Source organism: Globicephala melas, chromosome 5 (assembly GCF_963455315.2).
Source record: "Globicephala melas chromosome 5, mGloMel1.2, whole genome shotgun sequence".
Lineage (NCBI taxonomy): Eukaryota > Metazoa > Chordata > Mammalia > Artiodactyla > Delphinidae > Globicephala > Globicephala melas.
The window spans coordinates 60,356,906-60,381,868 of NC_083318.1; the positions used below are offsets into that span (position 1 = coordinate 60,356,906).

At 33.7% G+C, this 24,963-nt stretch overlaps 2 pseudogenes; one reads left to right on the plus strand and one right to left on the minus strand.

The window, feature by feature from the left end:
- Window positions 1-256: 256 nt before the first annotated feature.
- On the plus strand, window positions 257-1,541 carry LOC115865913 (short/branched chain specific acyl-CoA dehydrogenase, mitochondrial pseudogene; annotated as a pseudogene).
- A 2,251-nt stretch (window positions 1,542-3,792) lies between these two features.
- Window positions 3,793-6,668, minus strand: LOC115865933 (NF-kappa-B-activating protein pseudogene; annotated as a pseudogene).
- Between the last annotated feature and the right edge of the window lie 18,295 nt (window positions 6,669-24,963).

The window sequence follows — 24,963 nt, forward strand, 5'->3', positions numbered from 1 at the left end:
CAGTAAGTCAAAGGAATAATTTGTGTATCAAGTAGTAATATTACCCTGGTCCCAACTTAATTCTGAGTCACAAAACCTTAACAGGAGATATAATAGGAAAATAGTTTTGTCACTATTGAAAATGTGTGTGATTTTTAGATTTTAAAATAGTATATATCTTTAAAAATATATCTTATGCTAAAGAAATTGCAGAAACTTAAAAACATAAATATGCTTAAAATGAAAAGAATTATAGGGCGATTGTCCTGGGGCACAGATGGAGGGAGCCACGGTTCGGCTGCTGTGTGGCAGCGCACTTTTAAGAAGAAACTTCCCAATTTGCCTGTCTTCCTGGAAAAATCCTCCTGATGTCTTAAAATCTTCCCAGCTTTGAGAAGCTGGACTCAAAGCAACAAATAATGGCCTACCCTATGCCCCTCTGAAAACATTTACAGATGAAGAGAGGATGATAAAGAGCACGGTTAAAAAATCTGTCCAGGAACAAATTGCTCCTTTGGTTTCAAAAATGGATGAAAATTCAAAAATGGAAAAATCAGTAATATGAGGATTATTTCAACAAGGGTTGATGGGTATTGAAATTGACAGAAAATATGGAGGAACAGGAGCTTCATTTTTTCCTCTATCCTAGTGATAGAGGAATTAGCCAAAGTTGATGCGTCTTTGGCTCTGGTATGTGACATCCAGAACACAGTCATTAGGAAAATATGGAACAGAAGAACAGAAGGCTAGCTATTTGCCCAAGCTAGCTACGGAACAAATGGGAAGTTTCTGCCTTTCAGAGGCTGGAGCAGGTAGCGATTCATTTGAAGACCAAACCTGATAAAAAGGGAAATTATTATGTCATCACTGGGTCAAAGATGTGGATTAGCAATGGCAAGGATGCCAAGCTCTTCATGGTGATAGAAAATGTAGACCTTACTCTTGGGTATACAGGAATTACCTGCTTCTTGGTAGATTGTCATACTGAGGGCCTTCATATAGGGAAACCAGAGAACAAAATGGGAAGTAGAGCTTCTTTTACTTGCCCATTAACATTTGAAAGTGTCAAGGTTTCAGAAGCCAATATCCTGGGACAAATTGGACATGGCTATAAGTAAACCATTGGGGGTCTTAATGAAAGTAGAATAGGAATGGCTGCACAGATGCTGGGACTGGCTCAAGGATGTTTTGACTACACTGTTCCATATATTAAAGAAAGGGAACAGTTTGGCAAAAGAATATTTGATTTTCAGGGATGCCAACACCAAGTGGCTCACATGGCCACCCAGCTAGAAGCTGCAAGATTACTCACATACAACGCTGCAAGGCTTTTAGAAACTGGAAGGCCATTCATTAAAGAATCATCTATGGCCAAGTACTATGCATCAGAGATTGAGGGCCTAATAACTGGCAAATGTATCAAGTGGATGGGAGGAGTAGGCTACACCAAAAATTACCCTGTGGAAAAATACTTCCGAGATGTGAAGATTGGTACAATATATGAAGGAACTTCAAACATCTAGCTGAACACCATCCCAAAGCGCATTGATTCGGAATACTGACAGCCATGGGAGTGGGACCCCTCCCTGGTGTCACTGGTGTAAAATTTTAAACTATTGTGTCTTGTTGGGGGCTGTGTTGAATGATTTTATTTAGGCCCTTCACCTTGGATCTGGAGGTAGACCTTTCCTGTTTCCTCTTTCCAATCTGCTTAATTTAGACGCAGAAGATCATTTTTAAAATTTGGAAAGAAATGCATCCATATTTTCTCCAAAACTATTTTTAAAACTCTATATGCATTATCATTCTAGCTTCAGGGTATACAGAATTTCACTCTATTAGAATTTGGAAAAATAAAGACAATATAAGTATTTCTTGCAGACATGGCTATTTTATATTCTTGTCATTGTGCATCAGTCAGAGAGATGTTTGTGCTAGTTGGCAATTCTATAGAAGAAATAGATTCAATTCTAAGTTACTAAACTAGGTGAAACTGATAACAAATTATTTAGAAAAATCTAAAAGTTTTAGTTCTGAATATCTGAAAATGAGTGGATTATATAATCGAAGAAAACATTTCAACAAAGGAAAGCAATATAATTTGTTACTATAATTTACCAGTATGAAAGGTGCATTTCATTATGATTTCAGTAGATCATTTTAAAAACAAGTCTCTACATTAGTTTTCAAGAATGAAGTTTAAATAATTTGGTTTAATAATTAGAATATACTCAATATTATAATATTCATTTTATCAATGATACAGTATTTTTCCGTCTTTAAATTGAATACTGTTTTTGTCAAACTTAGTTATTGAGCCGTATCATGAATAGTAATTCAGAAATTATATTTTGGTTCAGTGATTCTCAAGGGGGGATGTCTTTTCCCCATAAAGGAGTGTATTAAAATCTTGTAAGGAATGAGGGATAGAAGGGAGCTGTAGAGTTCGAAAAGCATATTTGGTAATATAAAAAATGACGTTTCTGGGAAGGCAAAAATAAATCTGTTGTTTTACAGTCAAATTATGGAAAGGCAAAGCTCAGCAAATATACGGCTGGTGATGCCATTTCTTCAGTATCAGGGATTCTCAATCAGGAGAAGAGACCTTGTAGGGTAAAAATCCTCAGTCCCCTCAGGAGGGAGGAGGAGAGTGAAGGGTGTTTTATATTTTCTGGAAGGGGGCACGGGTTAGAGATGTTGGAAAATGTTTCAAGGCTCATAGAGTTGCTTAAAGTAATCACTGCTGTCAAAGGGGAAGCACTTTAATGAAAGAATAATGTTTATTAAGGAAACGACATTTTCAAAGTAATTTTGCTTTGCACATTCATGTTCATCGAATTGGATTAATTTCTATAATGGATACTGTAGTTAAATATTCAGAATTGTGTAAATACAATTGAGATAGGAATTACATTAAAATATTAGGAAGAAATATGGACAAATTTATTCCTTAGATTAAAAAAGATAAAGTCTACTTGATTTTCAGATAGGGAGCTGATGGAAGCCAGTCATTCAGTGTTTTAGAACAAAAAGACAGTAATCTGATAAGGAAAGTAGGAGATGGAGGAAATGCCCTAAAGGGGGGCTTGGACATCTTTAATTTCTGTGATTATGTGAGAGAGGTGGGCTTTTCAGATAATGGAATAGAAGCCAATGTTAGTAAAAAGAATCCCAGCTTCCTCCTGTAGAGTTACAAACACGTGAAACTACAATAAGCCTCCTTCAGATTAGCAGCATGAGAGAGGCTCCCATGTACATCTAGACTGTGAATTTATAGTTCATATTGATACAGTTCTAATTGTGTGTATATTTTTTGTGCAGGTTCACAAATAACAGTTGAAAACTATGCATTGTAGTTAATATCTGTACCTGCCTTCTTCTATTAGTGAATTGTGTTATTGTACCATTTACCAAAGAGGATGTTGTGGGTTTCCCGCATAGTTCTTCCATTATAGCTTTTCTTAATAACCATGACTTTGGGGGTCTTGAGTTTGTGTCTAGTGGAGGACAAGCTTGTTTACCTCCTGAAGCTTGTCATTACTGTTTGTTAATTTGAGGACAGGGCTGTCATGGGGCTCAGAAGGAAGAGACTTGAACACAAGCAACAAGTTGTATTTGTGTGGTAGAGCTGGACTCAACCCAACTGCCAAGTTAGTATTGTTAGCATTTCACTTTACAACACAAAAATGAATCGGTGTCAAAGATTTTAGAATTATGGAAAGCTAAATCTATAAAGAGTTTAGAGAACCATCCAGCCAACTCTCTCATTTTAAGAGTGAATGATTCATATAGCCCAGAATACTTGCCCAAGGTCATCCATCCAGGGCCAAAGATAAGACAAGGATCCAAATGTACTAGCTCCCAATTCAGTGCTCTTCCTACTGTTTACTACTGTCTCTGTTCAACAAATTTTGGATTTCCTCCTTGTTATGTCTCAATACTCTTATTGATTTATTTTAAGTTTAACTGATAAAGAATTAACACTTCAGAAGTGTTAAGATTGATCAGTGTCATTACTTACATATTTTAATCACCTGCCAAACACACTGGCTCTGCTAGGATGTAACTGGTATGTCAAATGTAAAGATTATTGTGTGTGATCACTTGGTTTTATGATTATGATGTGTTTTAGTAAATGCACTAGTTATATCCTTGCTGATGTATTTTTGCTGATCTTTCTTTTTTTTTTATTAGCAAATCTCATTTTTAATTCCAATCACACATACCCATCATTTTGGCATTCAGTGCTACATATATATTTTACATAAAAATCCCATTTCTTGAAGAGGATGAACAAATCCTTACATGCCTCTGGTAATATCATTTTCCACTAAAAGTTTGATGTCTTTTAAAGAATATTATTTTCCACTTGTTAAAAAAAATAAATATCTTTCAAAGCACTTTAAAAATACAAAAATTTTACATGTGTTAAGATGTTATAATTTATGGGGTTAAATAAATGCAGTGTACTCTTCAAAAAAACACTTAAAAAAAAAACTTTAAAACTATTATAAGGAGAGAGGGCATTTTATAACAGCAAAGTCAGAAATTCCCCATCACTCAGATAATTTAAATTTATCCTAGGCACATAATAATGCAGCTCAAAACAACCTTAACAAAAACAGCCAAAACTTCTACTATCCCCTCCCCCTTCACTCGTATGTCCTAACAACTAAACTTTAACAAAAGGAGGGAAGGAAAAAGATCACGATCTCACAGTCCCAGAATTTTCCATTTCCCCCAAACTTAAAAGCCAACAGTAGCCATAAAAAAGTGAGAAAGTGAGGGGTTCTATATGAAGTTACAGATTAAACTGAATGACAGATGTAAAAAATAAACTGAAAAGTTTAACAATGCTTAAAATGAAATCTGCTTATTACAAAGGACAGACTTTAAAAACGTTTAACATCATTTTAGCTTCATCCTTATGAAGCAACCAAGTTAAAACAATGAAAACAATGACTCATTATATTTTTCCTTATTAAACTCCTGATCATTGTTGACTCCCATCCATTTCTAGTATTCAAATAATGATCTAAACACAGCTCAGATAGAAATAATGTACTTACATTGGCACAACAGGAGACTTCCCAATATTTTATATTTGAAATAACCATTTTTAATAAGCCTATTAAGAATTTTAAAACTAATGTTCACATTTTCAATTCAACAAGTCTGTGGGTTAGTTTGCTTTTTGGTTTGTTTGTTGGTTTTGGGGTGGAGGCATCAATAAGCAGCTTTTTATAGAAGGACTGAAAGAATTAAATAGAAGGCACAGTAGCACTGTAAAGCTTTTTCAGATCATGGTAATCTTTTTGTGTGTATATATGGAACCCAAACTTTCTTTTTTGTTGTTAAAAATGTCTGATGAACAATCAGAAAATCCTTATTTGTCCTCTTTCCCTTTAGTTTTTCTGTATACCATCTCTCGAAAACTGGCCAGAATCTTGTTTTCTCTCTTTCGTCTCTCTTCTTGGTTAAAGGATGCAAGGGCTCTCTTCTCATCAGCACTATAGATCTGGTTCTCTTTTCGCAGTCGCACAGCCTCCATTCGGCGATGCCTGCTACCACTCATTACGTAACCCGAGCATTCAAATGATGCAATTTCTTCACTTGTCAAGCCAATTTCACCTCTTCGTGGGATACGTTTTCCAGCTTTTACATATTCAGCCATAGCTGCACCTTCACCAGGTAACAGAGCATGGCCATAGTTCAAAGGTTTATCATCTTGAGAGGCAAGTGTTTTGGGAGCCTCTGGACCAATCAAATCTGAGGGTTCTTCAGGCTTTGATCGATCCTTCCAGGGATTCTCCAGAAACTCTTCTTGGGACTCTTCAGAACATGAATCACTGGAATCTTTTCTGCTCTTCTTAGACTTATTTTTCTTATATTTCTTCGATCTGCGTTTCTTCTTCTTTTCCTTTTTCTTGGCTTTCTTTGCTCTCCTTTTTGTATCTTCATCACTGGAGTCTGTTTCTGAATCAGAGTCACTGTCACTATCATTAGAATACTTCTTGTGTTTTCTTTTAGATGACTTTTGCTTCCTCCTTTTCTTGGACCTTTCATTTGAATGACTAGACTTCTTCTTTTCTTCTTCTGAAGTAGAAGCTGAAGTGGTGCTTTTCTTTGGCTCTTCGTCCTCTACTGGTGTATGTTCATCGGAGTCTGGTTCTGGATTCTTTGGAGAAAGTCCCCATACTTCAGGAGCTCCTAATTCTCCAATCCTCTCTCTCTCACTTAATCTCTTCTGCCGCAAGCTGTCTTCCCTCTCCTTGTCCAGGAGGCTAGGCCATGGCTTGTCGCTCCCGCAGGGGCGTGAGTAGCCGCCATAATAGGCGGACGAGGAGGCAGAAGCGAAAGGGGCGCTCCGCGGCGCGGAGGGCCGCTCTCGAGAGCGTGACCGCGAGCGGGAGCGGTAGGACTGGTTTTGGGAGCCTTGGCTGGGGCCACTCAGTTGATGGCTAAGGCCATTCCGGTCCCCGGACCGAGAGCAAGAGTGCGAGTGAGAGCGGCGGCCCCGCGGGGAGCGAGAGGTTTTGCTAGGCTTAGGGCTCTTCGACGAACTGCGACACTTCCCCCCGGAGCCCGAGACCTCCCACTCCGGGCTGCGGGAGCCAGACACCGGATCCATAGCTGTTGCTGGGTCCCCGAAGCCGTGGGAGAAGGGGCCGCTCTCGCGAGCTGGGAGAATCTCCGTTGCCTTGGCTCCCAGGACCAGCAGCCGCGACACAAACCCGAGCCCGAGAAAACCTTGGAAACAGTTCCGAGTACGTCGGCAAATTCCTTCCCCGGACCTAGGCGGTCCTGCCAATGGGACGGGATGTGTGTATCCGTATCTGATCTTTCATAAAGTGAAACTTTTGTTGTAATGGTACATATCAGACTGTAATCAATGTTACAAAATCAGCATTCTATGGAGAATGAAAAAATAAAGCACTAACTGGAAAAAAAAAAGAATTATAGAGCACTCCTGCTGCAGTATTTTATGACATATTTTGGAAAACCAGAAGCAGAGTCAGAATCAACTTTGAAGACTAAGAGAGAGAAAGCTTAGATTTTCAGAAGAACATATAGCCTACATCCTCCAATCCCCTCATTTTAATGCTAAAAATAAGGAAATAATCCTGATCCTAAATTGCTATGGTCATGATGCTGGACCCTGACATACATGCCAATCTTCCAAGAGTCAACAAAGTCAATAAAACTTCTTAAAGTGTTAAAAGTGTTCAAATATTTTAGACTTGGTCTGACATTGGTATACTTATTTTGAATTTGGCTTTGATAAATTCATATTAGTTTAAAAGACAATTATTTAGTTAAGTGGTACAAAAGAAATCAACAATGATTAGTTTTTAAAAAGAAGGAAGGAAAACTGTTCTTTTGTTATTACATCTGAAATATATGGCAAATACGTAAGTCTGGTACTTTAATAACTTTCTACCCTGATGTGAATTTCTTCACTTTCAATAGCACTTTACTACGTCATCTTTAAAATGAACATAAAATAAAATAGAAAGCAAGTTTTACAGGAGATCACAACATATTCCCATGAGACTCCAAATCCACATAGGCTACTGAAACACCTAAAACAAGTACTAAGAAAATAGAGAAAAACAAAAGGCACTCCACAAGTAGGCGATGGTCTTGAACCAAACTGAAGCCCTCTGGGAGGCCTATACTAAAAATTAAATATTAAGCAATAATTTAAAATGAAGTTTGGCTTCATTTGATTCTGATGTATTATTTCAAGTTTATTCCTCTTTTTCTAAATTGAATGTTCTTGATTCTATCATTACAGCTAATTCAATTAGTAAACCTAAAGTCAGGTAGTAAAGAGATACATGTAAGGGATGTTAAGTAGAAAAAAAAAATTTGGTTGAATTGTTCATGGAAAAGCAGTATTAGTTGAAAGCCTTTTATTCTATGATGAAATTTGGTGGGCTTAAAATTAATCCTAGCAGAAATCTGTTTCCTACAGAGATCTCCTCAGAACCATATACCCAGTATGTAAATCCTCAAGAGCAACATCTAATAATTCAATTTTAAAAAAACAAAAAACAGAACAAAGCAAAGCACAACACTGTAATATCTACTTTCAATCCAGCCATTATGGCCAAAAGAGGATGGGCCAGTTTTCCATCCTAAAATCAGCAAAATAGAAGGAAAGAAATATGAGTGTGTCTGTGTGTGAGTGTGTGATACAAACTTTGCACTGCAAAGATTGAAAGTTAAGCAACTCTAAACATAATTAAGAATTATATCTGCTATGATTCAAGTCATTTACACACCAACGGATATTCAGAAATCAATATTGGCAGTGCGCAGACTTGAAACACATGAACAGACATGAGAAAAGAAGGAGCAAAACACCAACATCATCCCAAACAGTCCGCAGTAACCTCTGTCTAGGAGGAGTAAAAAAGAGACTGATAATCAACACTAAAAAACAATTGTAGTTATAATGGCTATATATGTAGCAATTTGATTAAATGTAGGTCTATATTATTCTTTATGAATATACAGAAAATTTTGAATTTTGTTGATTCAGAGGTCCTTTATTTTGGTATACTTTTCCATGATGTAAATATTTATAATAATTCAAATATTTAATTCTACACTTATCATATGAGTGAATAGATACATATTTATTTATATGATTTAGGTTTACCTTTCCTATCAAAAAGTAATCATCTTAAGGGAAAAAACTCTCCTATTCATCTTGTTTTAGTACTTAGTAAAATGTCTGACATATATAGTATGTGTTAAGTGAATGTGAAATATTAATGGAATCCATTATATAATACAAGATTGTATAACATACTTATATCCATTTTATATAAATCATTACCTAATATGGAATCTGTTCTTTCACCTAATCAATTTTTTTCATAAATAAAAAGAAGTAAGCATCATCATTTTTGCAGGTTGTTGCCTGTACATTATCCATTTAAAGCATTGCATTTACTCGCTTAATCAGGCCATCCTCTGCACTAATAATCATAATAATCATTGTTGCATATTTATCATATTTTAATTTTCACACTGGTTTTAACAACTTCTAGTAAATCTATTCTAAATATCCCTTCTTTGGGAAAAAACATTCTTTAGTGTGCTACATTAGTGTTGGTACATTCACTTTCAAAATCTTGACATTTTAATAATGTTTTAAATACAACATCAGCACAGCAAACTTCCTAGCAAGAACAAATACTGCTGTTTCTACAAAGCAATTAAAATCAGTACTCAAAAACATGTTGCCACAAATATTTCTTTCACAGAATAAAAAAATAAATTATATTTTTGAAAGAAGCATTTAGAAAATTATTTCTATCCAAATTTGAACTTACATTTTAGTAATGCCCTAATTAGATACAGTTGCCTAATGTTACGTTTAAACTGCTCCTTCAACTCTTCCTGCTACATTTCAAATTTTGAGCACACGCCTGAGTTAAAAGCTCTATCATAGTCATCTTTGCTTCTACTTTCAACAGTTCTGTAAAATAATTTAGATTTTTGTCAATATGGTTATTAAATCAGGGTCATACTAAAGGCTGATCTAGCCCCAGGAAACACTCGAATGTACTAGATTCAAAGCTGTGTAATTCATGTGTCCTCGTGGAATTTTTAATTAATAAGAAAAAAATCCAGTCTCAGGTATTAGTTTCAATATTATTTAATATATTTATATATCACATTATCATTAACTGTCAATTGGGGTCATATACAATTTGACATGAATTATTACTATATTAAATATCATGTAACAAATGATTAAAGATAGGTTTTTGATAATCATTGCTTATAGGCTGCCTTTCTTAAAATAATTTATCCTCCCTGAGAAATTGTTGAAATCAAAAGCATGTACTAAACATGATACACTGTGTGATTAAATCTTTACATTTATCTATGTCTGAAAGTTAATAAAACTCTAGAGAAATAAGATTGCTTTCATTAAAAGTAGAGACTTCAGCCATTTCTGCAGAAGCCAATATCTGTCATACTGCAAATAAGACGAGCACAATTAGCAGCAGAGGAGTCCTATAGGCTTTATGCAGAGTGTGCTTTGTTCAATGACAGAAAGGAAAAACTACAGCTTCTCCTAGACAGACGCTCCATATTCATTCCTATAGGGCATGCCAATTGAGAAACACATTTCTGAACTTTCTCACTCTTAACTCTGCCTTGCCATCTCTGGAACCTACTTTATTCGGGGTATATATCACATATAAATTATAAATACTCTATGCACATAATCATTCACTAGTGTTTTTTTTATTACTATTTTTGTCATGGCCTGGGTCTCTAAGAAAACTTCATTGCTTGACAACTAAAGTTTAACTGTTTAAACGCCACTTCTTAAATATAAACATTTTAAGGGAAATATATTTAAATTATTAGATTTCTCTGGTTTTTTTTTTTTTGGATTCTGTGTTCATTTTAATTTTTTTAATATCTTTATTGGAGTATAATTGCTTTACAATTATGCTTTACAATGGTGTTTCCGCTTTATAACAAAGTGAATAAGCTATACATATACATATATCCCCATATCTCCTCCTTCTTGCATCTCCCTCCCACCCTCCCTACCCCACCCCTCTAGGTGGTCACAAAGCACCGAGCTGATCTCCCTGTGTTAGGCGGATGCTTCCCGCTAGCTATCTATTTTACATTTGGTCATGTATATATGTCCATGCCACTCTCTCACTTTGTCCCAGCTTACCCTTCCCCATCCCCGTATCCTCAAGTCCATTCTCTATGTCTGCGTCTTTATTCCTGTTCTGCCCCTAGGTTCTTCAGAACCTTTTTTTTCTTTTCGTTTTAGATTCCATATATATGTGTTAGTATACGATATTTGTTTTTCTCTTTCTGACTTACTTTATTCTGTATGACAGACTCTAGGTCCATCCACCTCATTACAAATAGCTCAATTTCGTTTCTTTTTATGGCTGAGTAATATTCCATTGTATATATGTGCCACATCTTCTTTATCCATTCATCTGTCAGTAGACATTTAGGTTGCTTCCATGTTCTGGCTATTGTAAATAGAGCTGAAATGAACATTGTGGTACAAGACTCTTTTTGAATGATGGTTTTCTCAGGGTATATGCCCAGTAGTGGGATTGCTGGGTCGTATGGTAATTCTATTTTTAGTTTTTTAAGGAACCTCCATACTGTTCTCCATAGTGGCTGTATCAATTTACATTCCCACCAACAGTGCAAGAGGGTTCCCTTTTCCCCACACACTCTCCAGCATTTATTGTTTCTAGATTTTTTGATGATGGCTATTCTGACCGGTGTGAGATGATACCTCATTGTAGTTTTGATTTGCATGTCTCTAAGGATTAGTGATGTTGAGCATCCTTTCATGTGTTTGTTGGCGATCTGTATATCTTCTTTGGAGAAATGTCTATTTAGGTCTTCTGGCCATTTTTGGATTGGGTTGTTTGTTTTTTGATATTGACCTGCATGAGCTGCTTGTTAAGTTTTGGAGATTAATCCTTTGTCAGTTGCTTCGTTTGCAAATATTTTCTCCCATTCTGAGGGTTGTCTATTCGTCTTGTTTATGGTTTCTTTTGCTGCACAAAAGCTTTTAAGTTTCATTGGGTCCCATTTGGTTATTTTTGTTCTTTTTTCCATTTCTCTAGGAGGTGGGTCAAAAAGGATCTTGCTGTGATTAATGTCATAAAGTGTTCTGCCTATGTTTTCCTCTAAGAGTTTTATAGTGTCTGGCCTTACATTTAGGTCTTTAATCCATTTAGAGTTTATTTTTGTGTATGGCATTAGGGGTGTTCTAATTTCATTCTTTTACATGTAACTGTCCAGTTTTCCCAGCACCACTTATTGAGGAGGCTGTCTTTTCTCCATTGTATATTCTTGCCTCCTTTATCAAAGATAAGGTGACCATATGTGTGTGGGTTTATCTCTGGGCTTTCTATCCTGTTCCATTAATCTATATTTCTGTTTTTGTGCCAGTACCATACTCTCTTGATTACTGTAGCTTTATAGTATAGTGTGACGTCAGGGAGCCTGATTCCTCCAGCTCCATTTTTCTTTCTTAAGGTTGCTTTGGCTATTTGGGGTCTTTTGTGTTTCCATACAAATTGTGAAAAAATTTTTTCTAGTTCTGTGAAAAGTGCCATTGGTAGTTTGACAGGGATTGCACTGAATTTGTAGATTGCTTTGGGTAGTCTAGTCATTTTCACAATGCTGATTCTTCCAATCCAAGGACATGGTATATCTCTCCATCTGTTTCTATCATCTTTAATTTCTTTCATCAGTGTCTTATAATTTTCTGCATACAGGTCTTTTGTCTCCTTAGGTAGGTTTATTCCTAGGTATTTTATTCTTTTTCTTATAATCGTAAATAGGATTGTTTCCTTAATTTCACTTTCATATTTTTCATCAGTAGTGTATAGGAATGCAAGAGATATCTGTGTATTAATTTTGTATCCTGCTACTTTACCAAATTCATTCATTAGCTCTAGTAGTTTTCTGGTAGCATCTTTAGGATTCTCTATGTATAGTATCATGTCATCTGCAAACAGTGACAGCTTTACTTTTTCTTTTCTGATTTGGATTCCTTTTATTTCCTTTTCTTCTCTGATTGCTGTGGTTAAAACTTCCAAAACTATGTTGAATAACTTCTCTGTTTCTTAAACAGAGTGTGTGGAACTTAATTTAGTCTTTCCTTATTACTCCACTACTATGTAAGAAAATCGCTGCAGATTTAATAATCTCTTGTGAGATACGTATTTAGTGGGGTCATACTATGAATCTTGGATTCCTGAAAAATCCTCTAATGATGGCTTCTTTATCTGTTTTTCTTGCTTCCAGTTCACAAAGGTGAATTTCACTTCTTGGTAATAGAACATAGAACTTCTCCTAGATCCATGACTAAATCAAATATCATATCAATATCTTACCCTCCAGGAAATCTTTTTCACTATTTCTATTACTTTTAAAACTTGAGACTAGCATTTAAAACTTCACATATTTTTCATGAAGAATTTAATGAAATACAAACACCCCTTCAACTTACTTTAACTAGAATTGTTCCAAGTTTTGTTTTGTTTTTGTTATTATCAGAGCAAAAACATCTGGACCTAAATTTAACTGAAAGCCCAATATTGAAAGCGTTGGAGTTAATGGTATCCAAGATGCAATCTGATATCAATATTTTGATTATTGCACTATTTCTATTGTCTTGATTTCTATTTTCTTGATCAAAAGAGGTCAAATTTTGATATGGTGAGGCCTAGAATCCACCTCAGTTACTGTGGAGTATAAGAAGCCAAGGTTTTCACCATGTAGTGACTGATAAAGAAGCAAGCAGATGCAGTCCATAATTGATAACTATGTCTGTTGATAGCAAATAAAGTGGACTAAAACCACAGTGCTTTTAATCAGACCAAAGGCTTACACTGATCTCAGCAGAAATTTCATTTACAATATCTAGACTGCTGGGTTTCAATTTTGGCAAATCTGTATAGTTTAAAAGGATTGGAGAGCAAATTATTCTGAATAGTACTTGAGACATAGGAGATCAGTTAAATGGCTGCTTTCCTATTGTTTCCTTTTTGGTATTACTTAAAGGAAATCATAAAATCCTTTGCTTTTCTCAATAAATCTGTGTGGAAAACAGATGTTTATGTGGACAAGGTAAACCATCTGGCCAAGAGTTTTCATTGTGGGAAAGATTTAATTAGGATTTAAATTATATTAGGGCCATAATGGTAATCAGACTTCCTATTTCTTCTTGAGTCACTTTGGGTAATTTCTTTCTTTCAAGGAAGTTGTCCATTTGTAATAGAGAGGCTAACACTAATTTGGTCTAATAGCTTATAAAACTCAACCCTCTCACTTTGCTTTCTGCCCCCCGTATCTATGCAAGTTGATATGAAAGCTCAGATGAAAGCTGGATTTTGTTGACATTATCTACTATTTCTGTTTCATTGATTTCCATTATTATCTGTACTATTTCCTTTTTTTTCCTTAATTAAGGGTTAATTTGTCTCCTTCTTCTGACATATTAAGATGGGTGTTTACACAATGTATTTAATAATTTTATCTCTCTAACTTGAAAGCGTTTGAATAAGAGTAATAATTTGTGGCATTTGAAGTAACTAATCTTCCCTGAAAACCACTTTAGCTGCATCCCTAAATTTGAATAGGTTATGTGTTCATTTTCATTCAGTTTCAAAATACTTTAATTTCCCTGTGATTTTGCAATTAAAAGTTATGGTTGTGGTGGTGGTAAAGGTTTATTTATTTTAAAATGTCTCAGGTTTTTCTAGAAATTGTAATTAAATAACATTATGGAGAGAAACATCCTTTATATGATTTTTTAAATGTTTAAAATTTGTTGATACATGTTTTATGACTCATTTTATGGTTTAATTTGTTGAATGCTCTATTAATATTTGAAAATAATATGTTAGCTTTTTTAATGGAGTGTTCTATAAATCATTTTAATTAATTTTTTCAATTATTTTATATTTATTAACATACTCAACATGTCCAATCATCATTTATTTGTGTCAATCTCTATTTCTATCTGGTATCATTTCCCTTTGGCCTGAGAATCTTTTTTTTTTTTCCAACATTTATTATTAAAAAAATCTTAAAATCCTACTTTTCCTTAACATATATTGAATTGCAGAACTATTGGTGACAAATTCTCTTTGCTTTTATTTTTGGAAATATTTTTCTTTGCTTTAAAGGATATTCTCACTGGATATAATATTCTCTGTTGACAGTATTTTTTTTTTTTTTTCTTTCATCACTCTAAGGAACTTGTTGTATTGTCTTCTGGTTTGCATAGTCTGGAGTCATCCCTATATGTGTTCCTCTGTACAAAAAAAAAATCTATTTTTCATTTCTTTAAAGACTTTATCACTTGTTTTTAAAGCAATCTTATTGTGATATGTTTTGTTGCAGAATTTTTTAATTTCTTTTTTGAATGAGTTCCTTGATATTTATGTATTTGTGGACATATTTTTCAATGAATTTGGGAAAGTATCACTCAGTATTTTTTTTTTTTTTTTTTTTTTGCGGTACGCATGCCTCTCACTGTTGTGGCCTCTCCTATTGCGGAGCAGAGGCTCCAGATGCGCAGGCTTAGCAGCCATGGCTCATGGGCCTAGCCACTCTGCGGCATGTGAGATCTTCCCGGACCGGGGCACGGACCCATGTCCCCTGCATCGGCAGGTGGACTCTCAACCACTGCGCCACCAGGGAAGCCCTCACTCAGTATTTTTATAAGCACCTACACTCATGTGTTAGATCACTCAAAATCAATCCACAGATCACTGAGGCTCTTTTTTTAAAAGTTTTTTCAGTCATTTTTCTTTCTCTGTTTCAATCTGAATACATTTCATTGCTATGTTTTTAAATTCCCTGATACTTTCTTTATGCAGTGTTTAATCCACTGTCATATGCAGTAAGATTTTAAATTCAGACATCATATTTTTTACCTCTAGGAGTTTTGAGTCTTGTTTTATATTTTCCATTTATTTGCTCATTATGTTCATTTTTTCCTTTAAGTACTTGTAAATAGTTTTTAACAGCAGTTTTAACATCTGTGTCTGCTAATTTCTTATTCCTAGTTTTCTAAGGACTGAATTTTATCTCGATGATTTTGCTTTTTGTTATATCTATTGATACTTGATTAGATGCTAGAGTCTGTAATTTTGATTTTCTGAATGTCTTTATCAATGTATTGATAAAGTTTTTTTTTAATCTGTATTATTTGTTAGGTTAAATAAGAATAACCCATTTAAAAAATATTTCCACTACTTCCTATTAATACAAAGATGAGAATAAAAACAAATTCATCATATCAAAATATCCCTCACAGTGTGAGATTTTTCTACCAAGTAAACAAGTTGTGCCATTTTCTAGCAGTTTACTATTACAAGTTTATTTAATTGCTAAGAAGTGAAGTTTCATTTCTCAGTAAGGAGCAGTTCAGGGCCACCTGGACATCCAAATCAGTTTATTTTTGTTTTCTGTAAAGCTCAATTTCTCTAACAAGTTGCAGGGAGTCATTGCCCGAAAATTGTCAGAACCACCACTGCAACTTCTAGGCCAGGAAATTAGGTAATTCTCTCCTAGAGGAATTTTTTTTTTTTTTAATGCAAGGCAAGACATGAAGACTTATAGGGATTTCTCACAAAACACATTAGAAAGTTTGAGTCTTGTACAGGAGATACCTTCTCAGGGAGTGTTGGAGAAAGGAATACTCTCAGTTTTTGAACATGCAAGTGGGAGACTTATCCCTCTAGTGAAGTTGGTGGAATAAGAAAAAGGGAGGCCTAGAATATAGCTCTTATCCAAACTCTGTGAACCCAGTTGGATATATGGATTGAGATCTGTGTATCACTTATTAGGAGACATTAGTAACTGGAGTACACCAAAGTGAGAATTCCTAGCATTGTAACATCTTGAAAATTTTTACTGCATTTATTCTGCATAACATTTGTGGGTAAAATTTGATCAAAAACCTCACATTTTTTTCTTCTGGAGCCCTTCATCTACTATGTATACTGCCTCACAACCTATCCTAAACGCCTACTCTTTGCCGTTTCAGAAGAGAAAAACCTCATTCTCTCCCTGACTTTGATGACATTTTAGCTACTGTATAAAGCAGAAAAGGGGCATGGGGCATGCCATATATTAATGGACTTAATTTAGTTGGAGTGAAGGCAATATTAAGGCAGGAGAGAAGGACGTTAAGATGGATACAAACATAGGTAAATATCCCTCATCTCACTGCTTCTTTAAATTAGGTCTTACATAAATAATGTTTTTTGTAAATTCAGAGGTTCAATTATCTATTGGGAATAAGGAGGAGAAAAGGGGAAATTTAGTAAATAAAATTTGAAATAGATGTTATGGAAAATGGGAGATTAAACTAAATGAGAAATAATAGTAGGATTGCCAAACATTTTTGATAGTCTATTGGAGTCATTAATCATTAATTTAGAGTAGAACCAATTTTCCTCGTATATTACTTTCTCTCAGTGTTCTCTCATCTTCTCAGGTAAACTGTCCAATACAATGACACAAAGACACAGCAAATGAATATTAAAATATGGGTTAAAATTGACTTCTTTTCATTCTAGCCCATATGTTTAACAACTTTGTACTAAAATATATGTGTATATAACATATATGTGTATATATTTAGAAGTTACAGCCCTTATAGTGAAGAGTATTATTCAAGTATGTTAATCTTATATCAATTAATAAAAAAAACCTAGACACATTTAGAAACTCTCACCATCCATCAAGTTTTCTTTAGTACACCTTCCTTTATATACATTAAATACTAAAAAGGCTTTTTACAAAAACAAAATATTTTATAATTCTTCTTACCTTTAAGGTTTAATGTTTACTATTGGAGTTACAGAAAAATTATGAAAATGCTTGAAACTTTGCACCAAAGGCAATGGCTGCAAAAGCTTGTTATTGAAATGGAGCAATGGGTTGCAAAAAAAAAAAAAAAATGAATTGAAAATCAATCAGCATCTCTTTCTCTCCACCTTCCCCCAGGCTTGTAGAAGATAGTTTGAGAATTACCTACCCTTTCTTTAACATGTTTTGTATACACGTATGAAAAGAAATCATCTGAATATCATTATGAATTATTTATTCTCTCTAATCCAAATTTAAACTGAGACCAACTATAATTTACCTAAAAATACTAAGAACGCGTGAGTCATAAATTACACAAAAATCCCATGTAAATGTGAATACTTTTAAAAAAGAAACCTATGGTGGAGGGCACTGTGGAAAAGACTTCTAAACAAATGTCAGCAAATTTTTGACTAGAGGAGGGATTGATAAAAATGGAATACTCAAAAGCAGTTTCCGAAAGCACATGGAGATTCAAATTAATAAAAACCAAAACTATCTATTAATTTGAACTCTACAATAGAAAATAAATTGCTTTGCAGAATTCATACTCCCAGCTAACCAAAATATTCATGCAGAAGCCAGAGAAACTGGCTGGAACCTTTAAAGTAGATACCTGCTTTAGATAAGAGTTGAGAATAGAAAATTAACACTAATACTTCATGCCTTTCTAAATTGACTTTTCAGTAATGAAAAATGATTCTGGAATATCAATGTCTGTGTAGGGTATAGAAAAAAACTTTAAGAGGAAAAGACTTACAGCAGGAAAACCAACAAATGTGCTCATGTTATTTAAATTAATTATTAAGTCATTAAAAATAATCATGTCCCCTGATTTGGAAATCTGAATTGTGATCACAGCTTTGTGAAAATCAGTCATGTTGGTGTATTATTGATGGTTCGAACTCCCAATTATGAAAGACTCAGAAGACAGCTAATGGCTCCTATCACATGAATTTGTAGAGAAAATTAAATATAATATATTACTTAATGAAGCATAGAGGCTATTAGTGCTATTACCTGTAAACACTTGCAGAAAATGAAAACGAGGATTAGTTTTGTGTTGCTCCAAACCCTCAAGTGACATATAGCAAGGTCAACTGGAAAGGATGAGGAATATTAGAATGTTGTGAACAGACAGTAATAGAGTTGAATTGTAAACAGAAACAACCCTTAAAAAGAAGGAAATATAATTCTACTTAGGACATTCTTTTTAAAGAGAGTACATATTCAAAGATTACCATGAATATTTCCATGATTTCAGACATAAGAAAAAAATAGCATCATGACTTTAATTTTATCTTGGGTCATTCTAAACTTTATATTACTTAAAGAAGGTAAAATGGATAGTATATTAGTCAAGATTCTCCTGAGAAACAGAACCAATAGCAGATATACAGATCTTCGTTGACTTATGATAGAGTTACATTCTAATAAGGCCATCATAAATTGAAAATATTGTAAGTCAAAAATGCATTTAATACACCTAACCTACTGAACATTATAGCTTAGCCTAACCTACCTTAAACGTGCTCAGAACATTTCCATTAGCCTACCGTCGGGCAAAATTATCTAGCACAAAGCCTATTTCATAGAAAAGAATATCTCACATATTTTATTGGATACTGTACTGAAAGTGAAAAACAGAATGGTTATATGGGTACAGAATGGGTTTGAGTGTATCATTTGTTTACTATTGCGATCACATTGCTGACTGGTAGCTGCAGCTCACTGCCAGTGCCCAGCATCATGAGAGTAGCATAATGCATATTGCTAGCCCAGGAAAACATCAAATTCAAAATTCAAAGTACAGTTTCTACTAAATGCATATCATTTTTGCATCTTCATAAAGTTGAAAGATCATTAAGTCAGGGATCATCTGTCTAGATATCTCCAAGTATTAATAAATTATTTATTTATAATTGGCTCACACAATTATGAAGACCAAGAAGTTTCGTGATCTGCAGTCTTCGAGCTGGAGAACCAGGAAAGCCAGTGGTGTAATTAAATCTGAGACTATAGTCTTGAGAACCAAGATGCCTATGTCTGAAGGCAGGGGAAGATGGATGTCTCTACTCAAAGAAAGATCGAATTTGCCCTTCTATCACCTTTTGTTGTATTCAGACCCTGAATGGATTGTTTGATGCCCATCCACATTGGTCAGAGTGATCTCTTTACTTAGTTTACCAATTCAAATGCTAATCTATTCCAGAAACCCCCTCACAGACACATTCAGAAATGTTTTACCAGCTACCTGGGTGCCTCTCAGTCCAGTCAGGTTGACGCATAAAATCACATCATAGGTAGTTAAGTCAGAACATAGACTTTTAATCTGGATCAACCTGAATCGAACTCATGTCCTGGTACTGGGATGCTGGCCAGTTGAATACATCTCAATAGATCACTTTTAAACAATAATGATGGTAGCTTCTATAAAATGAGAATAATAAAGTGTTTGAACTGACACCTTTACTGAAGAGACAATAAAGAGACTATAAAAGTCATCTCAGCAATAAATAACACGTTTCATCTTTACTGGGAACTCTAAATAATTGATACTGATGGCCCAGAGCATTGTATGGAAAGTTTGAGTCACTACTGAAACTTAACAATGAAAAATATAATCATCAATTAACAGTGTCTGTCCTGGACACAGGATAGGAAGGTGTGTGTACTATGGATTTACCAATCCCAATCTCTTGTAAGGGTCTCTCTCCTTTGAAACTTCTCACCTCTGTCTTAGAAAACAAAAAACTGAAACCTAGAGAGATCATATGTCTGATAAGAAGGAATGTGGGACTAGCTGTTAATCTTTCTATTATTATCATAGTTTATTCCATTTTTGTTGCTACTTCTTGGATTCTTAAAGTAATAAAATAAATTTATTTTTGTATGTATTCCTCTAGAATTCAATCTTATCACTCAATTTCTCTCTATTCCGGTATTATCAATTTAAATTGAGTAAGCACATTTTATTTATTATTATGCTATTGTAAAAAAAAGAAATATAACTACTAAGGGTTGAATGTTTAAGTTAAAACGCTTATGTTTAGTAATAATGTCAATAAGGCACTATGATTATAAGAACACTTAAAAATCAAATGGAGAGATGAGACAGAATCAAGAGACTTGAACTTATCTTTTTAAAAATATTTGATATTTACAACAAGCTAACAAGAAACAATTTCATTTTGACAAAATCACATTATTTCAACCTATATTTAATTTGAGTAACTCCTTTGAGTTAGCTACCATTCCAACAAATTTAAATTCATGATATGGTGTCCCACAGATAGAGCATAACTATAACACATTGGTTATTTCACCTTTTCCTAGGATCAGTCTATGGGTGCCTTCTGCTCTTGCTTTATTGGCAAGTACACTATCCCTTGAAATCCAATAGGAACCATATCTCCTTATGAGCCAAATGGCTGATTTTTAAAGTGTTAAGTGGCAACTTCTTTCATCATATCCTGAATGACAACCTGTGTTTCCCTTCTCTTGTTCCATAATATTCCCTCTGTTCTTAAACACATATGTTTTCTTGTGTTATCCCAGTCTTTTCTGTGGATCTTCTACCATGTATATTGTGAAGTCATAAGGAACCCTCCCTTTTGCCAAACATTTAAAAGCAGTGATCTCTGGGGGGAGATTGGAAAAAAATAATAATTTTTAATTTTGACTTTGTTTTATACAATTTATATACTTATATTATTTTAAAATAATATAGTATATTTACTTTGAGAAAAATGGAATATTTTTATAAAGTTTGCCTTTGTACTTTAAATTTCTATGCAGTTTTTCTTGGCTCTTTATGGAAATATTAATGAAACATCACAATGAATGGTACATAATATTATTCATGAGATTCTAATGAGAAGCATGATATATCTCTTACTTATTTGATACTAAAAAGATATTTTATAGACTTATATTCAGAGCTTAACATAATTTTGTTATTTCATTTTCATATCTCTTAGCTTTACACTTGGGCAATTTCTTTTAGATTTTGCTCTCAGAATCATAATATGCATCTTTAATTTATCATAATATATTTAACGTTAGTACTGTACTATTTCATGTAAAATGTAAGAAACTTGCAAAAGCAGTTTTAATATGCTCTATTCATAGTACTTTGTCATACATATTACATCAACATATGTTACAAACCTAATACAATATTATAATTCTTTCTGAAAGCAGTACTATATTTTTAAGAATAGAGAAAAAATCTACATTATGCATATCACTATGTAATATTTACCATTTTGGGTGTTCTTTACTTTTTCTTATAGATCTGAGTTTTCACCTGGCTATTTTCTTTTAGCCAAAATCCCTTCATTTAGTACTTCTTATGTGCAGATTTGCCAGCAAAGAATTATCTCACTTTTCCTTTATAGGAAAATGCCTTTATTTTACCTTCATTTCCAAAGGATATGTTTGCAGGATATAGAATTTTTCAATGACAGGACTTTGATCCCTTTCAACACATTAAAGTTGTGATTCTACCATTTTCTGTTATACATGTTGTCTAGTGAAAATTCAGCCATTATCTTTACATCCTCTATGTAATGTCTTTTTGTCTCTGGTTGCTTTTAAGATTTTTACTTTTTAATCTTGAGTTTTATATTACTTGACTATGATGTGCCCAGGTATGGTTTTCTTTGTTTTTATTCTGTAATGGTGCCTTGAAAATCTCAGATCACAAGTTGTAGTCTTTGAATAATTTATGTAGAACTTTTTCTTTAGGTTTAGAGGTTACTTGTCTTCTGTACATGGAAGACAAAATAATACCCTAACTCCATACCTACCATTCACACTCTGTTTTCTAAGGTAACCACCACCTGGTGAATATATTTTCTAACTTTTTTTTTATGCTCATAAACACACATATGCTTGTTTTAAAAAATTAATATTAAACTTATTGCTCTGTACTTGGTGCTCATCATTTAATGAAATATTATAACTATCATTCCAGGTAAATAGTTAATACTTAAGAAATGTCTAGACCATTTTATTAAATAGTGGCATGCTGTTCCATATTAGATAATTAGCATAATTAATTAAACCATTCCTTTATGAATATTCAAGTGGTTTCCAGTTTGTTACCACTTTGTTTAATTATAAGTAAAGGTATGACTATACTTGTGTTTTAAAAAGACCACTCCATATCCAGAAGACAGGAAATCTTAAACAAGGAAAAGTCAGCTGTATAAAAATTATTTACAAAGTGGCTTAAAGATTTGAAAAAATCATTTGGAAGGAAATAATATGTACAGTAAGACTAGCTGGGACAGAAAGGCAAAGGAACATTCTAGAAAAATACTTCTGTATGGGCACATTTGTGTGGGTGAGTACAAACAGTTCATTATTGAAAACTTGAAATTGGAGACAAGAAACGATAGAAGATGACATCTAACTAATATTCATGGTCCAGACAGTAAAAGTCCCACAAGTGAGTTTGTTCCAAGGACTACAGTTTTTTGCTGACTTTTTCTCTTTCAAATATATCAAAATAATACTGTTATTTAAACTTGTATGTTTTCATTTTTTCCCTTAGTCTGTGAAAGGAGCATAATTCAACTCAGTTTTACTTTTCTTCAGATTCCTAAGGGTATTCTCATTTATAAAGCAGAAAAGAAAATGAATGTGGGTTAAATAATAATCATTTAATGTGAAATACAACTATCAATTACAGAAATTCATTAATTAAAGTAAATATTTGCCAACAGTTCTATATCCTTGCATTATTTTCAAGATTTTCTATCAAAACACACTCATTAAATTTTATATGTTAATCAGAATGTTTACTGTTTAATTTTGCCCATCATTGCTTTATATTTAGATTTTGAAATCTTTTTCCACTATAATTTTGAAGCAATTAGCTCACAAGAAAAAAAAAATAATTTGCAGGTTTGTGTAACTGCATAGATGTTAGTCTGCTACACTAGGAAGAAAACAATAGCAGGATTCTAAGATTTTCCTTCAAAGAGAAAATAAAGAGACAAGAACATGCACACATTAAGTTGTTCTTCACTTGATAATTCCTATAAATCTATTTAAAAGTTGCATACAGTAGATTGAGCTTAATAAAAGTGTGGACTGAAAATGGTTTCTGAGCTCCTGAGATTAGTCTAAGCAACTTTTAGAAAACTAATTAGTATATGGGAAAAATGTAATTAAAAGAGACATACTAAGCCATTGTGGATGATTTACTCTTTTTATTTCTTACTCTTACATGAACTTAAAGACAGAAAATCAAAAATAAAGAAATTATTTTTCATTCAGCTGTACCAAAGTTTAAGAACTTAAATTTGAAACAGCTTTATCTGTTGACTTTTCTCTGTTGAGAGGGTTTTAAATAAGTTCAGTTGTGAAGACCATTACAAAGGTGGACATAAACCTCAAATTTTATACAAATATTTAATTACTCCTAACCAAACTGCCCCTCAACTTGTTCTGAAACATTCTTATGCAAAGGATACTGTAAATTACATATATACATTTATATTAGAGAGAGGCTCCATTAAGTATTTTAATTTAATATTCATTGAAATTATCTGCATGTATAAAATTAAATAATTTTTAGTGTGTATATTATTTTATTATTCTGCATATCTGCTCTTCCAAGTACTGATGTACTGACATTATTGGTCTGTACACATAAAAATATCAATTCTGTTGACAAAATTACATTTAACTAATTGGTATCATTATTACTTTATCTAATAAATAGTTTTGAAGTGTACTAGATGAACTGCATGACCTTATACTACCTAGTCATTATTAAGACATCTTCACACTTCTTTCCATCATTGATTCTTAAGGAGTTTTCCTCTCAGCCTGCTCTTATGTCATATTTTTAATAAAGTGGTGAATACATGACCTTATTCATCCTTGACTGTGAGGTACAATGGCAAACCAGGATTTCCACTGGGATGCTATGGCTGGCATCTTCACAAGTAAGGTCAGATTACCAATGATGGAGCTTTAGAAGTTTCAGAATTCAAGTTCACCCTGGATAAGTTTGGATGCTTATCTGAAGCTTATTCAAACCTTCTGAATCAGTAAAATTGAGCTGTAAATGTCACAAAGCAGACTTTCTCATGAGATTTACTATACTTTAACTTCTGTTCCAAACCAGGAAAACCAAGAGGATATTTTCCCTTGCAATGTCCTTGTGGCTCTTTTTCAATCCATAAATCAAAGGGTGAGAATGGAAATGCAAGGGAAAAAACAGAATCTAAATTTACTTTCATATGTGTATATATGTGTGTGTGTGTGTATTTACATGTATAGAGATTTTATAAAATGCAGTTGGCAAAATTGGAAAACATTCTATTCTTATTGAATTTTTCAAACCTAAAATGTGTCTGGGTCCAGTTTTCTCATTCAATGAGTATGTGGAATTAATAGAATTTATGTCATTAATGGATTTTCAAGATCAGTCAGAGAATCTGATCTTGTCTATGAAACTGCACTTCTTATCTCTAAAAAGCCATCCCACCAATGTGGATATTGAGCAAATCTAGAAGGAACATTTAATACCTAATCTCCTTCAAATCTTAT